Here is a 5,780-nt window from a genome sequence, read left to right on the forward strand (position 1 = left end):
CCACTCGTTTTGTACTTTAAGAAACCGAATAACGATCGTTTTTTAAAAAACGATTTGTGACCGTTTTTTATACGATTGTTTTTTAAAAACTGCATTGCAAGTTTTTTCACCTTTTTTTAAACTTGATAATAGGATAGAAATGATTTTTAACACAACATTAACACAAAACAAAATTTTGAATTTTCTGATTTTTGCCAACATCCCATCCAAACCTGATAGATACCTGTATAAATGTTGTAATGTAAATAAATACAACCAGTCTAAACAATTGGAAAGAAAAGAAAACTGAGTAAAAACTAGTATATTAAATTAGAACGAGAAACTATTGATAAATTGAATTTGTTCAAGTGCAAGGAAAAAATACACGATCTTAAAGAGACTGTAAGCGTAATATTAAATGACCCTTTATGCAAAGACGCAATTTCCGATTCACAACGATACCTCTTAAAGCTTTGTCTGATCAAGTATGAATTAGGTATTACAGATATAATTTTGACAACTAATTATTTTAAAATGTGATTTCTCTACACAAATGTCTTGCTATAGTTTCTACTTCAGGAAAACAGTAAGAAATCATCAGAATTAAACTAATTGCCATTTTTGTATTGAGGATCACTTGAAATACCGCTTACAGTCCCTTTAAACCTACACAACTCGAATACAAATGTAAAGAGCCCAAATGTTGGATATTTGTAAAGTTTTCTATACTTGTTACAATAAATAATTTAAAGCTAGTTAAATAATTATTTTCAAAATTATGAATTTTCCAATGACACCTACTGGACTTCCTGAAGAGCCCTTCTCCAACCCGATGCAAAGATCTGAACTTAAAAGTGATAAAAGTCCTTTGAATGACATTTCCTCTAAAAAAAAATTGATTTACCAATAAAATTGATATAAAATCTATAAAAATTTTCGATAAATATCTTTGTTATTTTGTTTCAAGATTGGACATTTATTAGATAGTCGAATTCATAAATACTATGTAATCAAGTTAATCCTTAATATCATAATTGTCTTCAGTAAATCTATTTGTAAACAGAAATAAGTGAGCAATTTTATTTTCCAAAATTTCAACTTTTAAATGACTCTCCATGTATCGAACCGTACCTCAACAAATTTTGTTTTTTAGGAATGCATGGATATATATATTCTTTTTAAAGATTGATTATTTTCACTTGTGGTTTCAATTTTGTCCAAAGTAGCTCCGGTAAAGCTAAACAAAAATATAATCCAAATTATTGATCAGATAAAGGTTTAAAGGGCACTGTTGTGAATCGGACTCTCCCTCTTCAAATGAAAGATGACTATAAATTACAACAGCAGTCCCTTAAATCTAAATTTATTTCTATATATTTATATAAAATATATACTCAAAAGTAACCAGTGGATAATGTGAAATATGTTTTAAAAATAGCAACATATCCATAGCAACATATCTTGATTTCACCAAGAAGAGGACTTTTGCTCTACAGTTTTCTTAAAACTGATTTAGATATTAAAGTAAAGGGTAGTAAAAAAAACATATATAAACGATGGTAAATCTCAAAATTAAACAACAAATTTAGATAAAAGATGGCCAGGTTAGGTTAGGATTAATATTTTATGGAAAAATAATGAGAGAAAAACCTCAACCAACCCTGAAAAGACAGATCAAGGCTTGTATCAAAAATAATAATCAAACCAGAGATGGAGATATTTTATAAATTGACTGTTTTCTGCAATAATATTCTTGGTCGACCCCCCCCCCCTGGTTTAAGCTTCTTCTATGAGATGTTCCATCTCTCTTTCCTCTTAATTAATTGTTATTGTTTACAAATTCTGTACTGCGGCGAGGAGTCCTTGGTGTTGATTGCCAAATGAGATAATTTTTCAACTTTTTCTCGAGGAGCCTGGCAGCTTTCTGCCAAAATATCTAAATAACAAAGAAGCAGAAAAGAGAAACAGAAAGATGGCCACACATTATAATTTTTATCATAGCTGTAGATGTATACAATATACATAATAGTTAATTCATGAATTCTAAGACGTTATTTCTGTAAAATATGAAATATAATAATAACTATGATTTTTCAATTGAGGTAAACAAAATTTATGTTAAATTCTTTAGGTATTAAGGTATTGATTGCAAACTTTATATTTCCCGTATTCTTATATTCTTGTTTTCCAGTATTCCTGTATTCCTAAAATCCTGTATTCCTGCATGTCTGTATGCCTGTATTTATGTATTCCTGTAAACCTGTATTCCTAGCTATATTCCCAGTATTCCTATATTCCTCAATTCAAATATTCCTGTATTCATGTATTACTGCAATCCTGTAATCCTATATTCCTGTATTCCTGTATTCCTGTATTACTGTATTACTGTATTCATGTAATCCTGTATTCCTGTATTCCTGTATTCCAATGAATAAGCACTGATTATGATTGCATTTACTACTGGCATCTGCTTCTTTCAATATTCTTTTCATCTATTCACCCTTTTCTTTAATTAAATATAAAACCATAAATAATCTATATTTATATTTTCTCTTTCTTTTCCATTTTTAGCTAGAACTTAAAACTTAATAAAAACAATAAAATGGAATATATGCGACAAGTTGTTCTGGTTTGTATAACTCTATATTTATTTTGTTTTTTAATTGAAGAAAAATGAGTTTATTATTCCCTAAATTTGTTCAATTTTTTAACACAAAATTCAAAATTCAAACTTAAAATTAACCCCGTCTTAATGCGTTAAATTACCAAAAAAAAAATATATTTAATAAAATTATTAAAACTTTAAAGTTTACTCGATATGAAAATTTGTCAAATCAAATAAGTCTATTTAAACAGCTTAACCCAATAAAAACTGTGAGGGAGGGGAGGGGGGGGGGGGGCAAACACCCCAACCTCTTCTGATTATCTTGCTTTTTTCTGTAACACTTTCATTTTTGCTACTTGAACCTTGAATAAAAACTCATAATATAGAAACTTGTAAGTTGTAGTAATATTAAACAGATAAAAAATGCTTCATGATTTACAATACTGTATGCATATAACCAGTTTTTTATCGTTTTTTTTTTAAATTTTCCATTTTTACTTCTTGACGCCCTTGTCTTTTTTTTGTTTTTTACCATAATTCTTCTTCCATTTTGAGGTTCGAGATCTTAAAATTTCCTTTTTGTTCTTTCCTTTGCCAAAAGTAAAGACATTTACTATACTTGACACAGTTTCTGTTTCTACTTCAACATTCAACATATTTTGCTTCTATTGTATCCTGACACCTAGTATTGTATCCTGACACTTCCTATTGTATCCTAACACTTCCTATTTTATCCTGATACTTCCTATTTTATCCTGACACCTAGTATTGTATCCTGACACCTAGTATTGTATCCATACACCTCCTATTGTACCCTGACACCTCCTATTGTATCCTGACACCTACTATTGTACCCTAACACCTCCTGTTGAATCCTTACACTTCCTATTTTATCCTGACACCTCCTATTGTATCCTTACACTTCCTATTTTATCCTGACACCTCCTATTGTATCCTGACACCTCATAATGTACCCTGACACCTCCTATTGTATCCTGACACCTCCTATTGTATCCTGACACCTCCTATTGTATCCTTACACCTCCTATTGTATCCTGACACCTCCTATTGTATCCTGACACCTCCTAATGTACATTGACACCTCCTATTGTATCCTGACACGTCCTATTGAATCCTGACACCTTCCAATGTACCCTGACACCTCCTATTGTATCCTGACACCTCCTATTGTATCCTGACACCTCCTATTGTACCCTGACACCTCATATTGTATCCTGACACCTACTATTGTATCCTGGCACCTCCTATTGTATCCTGACACCTCCTATTGTATCCTGACACCTCCTAATGTATCCTGACACCTCCTATTGTACCCTGACACCTCATATTGTATCCTGACACCTACTATTGTATCCTGACACCTCATATTGTATTCTGACACCTCCTATTGTACCCTGGCACCTCCTATTGTATCCTGACACCTCCTATTGTATCCTGACACCTCCTAATGTATCCTGACACCTCCTATTGTACCCTGACACATCCTATTGTATCCTGACACCTCCCATTGTTTCCTGAAACCTCCTATTGTACCCTGGCACCTCCTATTGTATCCTGACACCTCCTATTGTATCCTGACACCTCCTAATGTATCCTGACACCTCCTATTGTACCCTGACACATCCTATTGTATCCTGACACCTCCCATTGTTTCCTGAAACCTCCTATTGTATCCTGACACCTCCTATTGTATCCTAACACCTCCTATTGTATCCTGACACCTCCTATTGTATCCTGACACCTCCTATTGTATCCTGGCACCTCTTATTGTATCCTGACACCTCCTAATGTACCCTGACACCTACTATTGTACCCTGACACCTACTATTGTACCCTGACACCTACTATTGTATCCTGATACCTGTCATGTATATTAAAAGTTCCTGAGCTAGGGATAAATAACGTGTAGTTTAGTTTTTTCATTTACTCCAGGCTAGGATTTATCACTGATCCTGACTCCGGAACCATGAAACCCTAGAGTAAGGATTTATTATAAATTTTCTCCAGGTAAATGGTTCCAAGGATAGGGAGTAATCAATTCTATTCAAACCATTGATTTACTTCATCAACATTAATTCTTTTTTTCACAAGGTTTTTCATTTTGCAATTTTGAGTCAAAACTCCAAAGTATCTTCGTGGGTTTCATATTTTGATTATCTTTCCATGGGTGAAAAGATATTTTTAAAAGGTTTCATTTATTAATACAGGTTTCTAAGCCCAAAGTAAAATTTTTTGATATTTGATACAGTTTTGGAAAGGACTCTACTTAAAAACGGGCATCATTTTTGTAACGAACAAACTAAATATTCATAAACGATGGCGTCGTTCAGAAAAAAGAACAAACGATCGGACTTGGATCGTTTAAAGCAATGAAAGCATATTGTTTTTTTCAACCGAACGAGAAAAACTAACTATTAAGAGAAAAATGATCGTTTTTTTACTGAACGAATAAATTTTCCAAAAGATTTTTAAAAACTTTGTTTATTTTACAGAAAGAACGAAAGCGTTAAACAAACTAATTTACTGAACAATCTTTTTCGGAGAAAACGATCGAATTAGATGGAAAATGAACGATTAGTTTGAGAACGAAAAAAATAAAATTATTTTTGACGATAGAAAAAAAATGAAAAATGTCTCGTTCACAAACGATGGGAAATTAAATGAAAAATACCGAACGGCGCCCTATTCAGCTCTACTTCAATCTGCAAGGTCAGTTAACATACAGTGAAACCCTTAATAACGAATACATCGGAAGAATTTATCAAATGTCGTCTTGACAATTTTTCAATAAGTTTTATACTATATTACGTAAATTTCAGTATTTGCGAAAATAAATAAATAGCCATGAAAATGCGGGAACAGTTTTAAAAAGTTCCATATAATCATTTAATTAAAAAAACTAAATATCTGCAACATTCCATTATCAGAAAGTTAAGAATACGACATTTGATGAATTCTTTCGATGTATTCGTTATAAAGGGTTTCACTGTATAAGGCCATAAAATAATTAAAAATACAGATTAGACAATAGATGTCATCTTTTTAAGATTTAGGGGTGTCTTGGTCACAATAACCCTGAGACAGAGGCAGGGGCGGATATAAGGATTCTGTAGGGGGGGGGTAAATATTTTTGATTTGGCGCGCGAAGCGCGCCGAATTTTTTTTTACCCCCCCC

Source organism: Eurytemora carolleeae, unplaced genomic scaffold (assembly GCF_000591075.1).
Source record: "Eurytemora carolleeae unplaced genomic scaffold, Eaff_2.0 scaffold1367, whole genome shotgun sequence".
Classification (NCBI taxonomy): Eukaryota; Metazoa; Arthropoda; class Copepoda; order Calanoida; family Temoridae; genus Eurytemora; species Eurytemora carolleeae.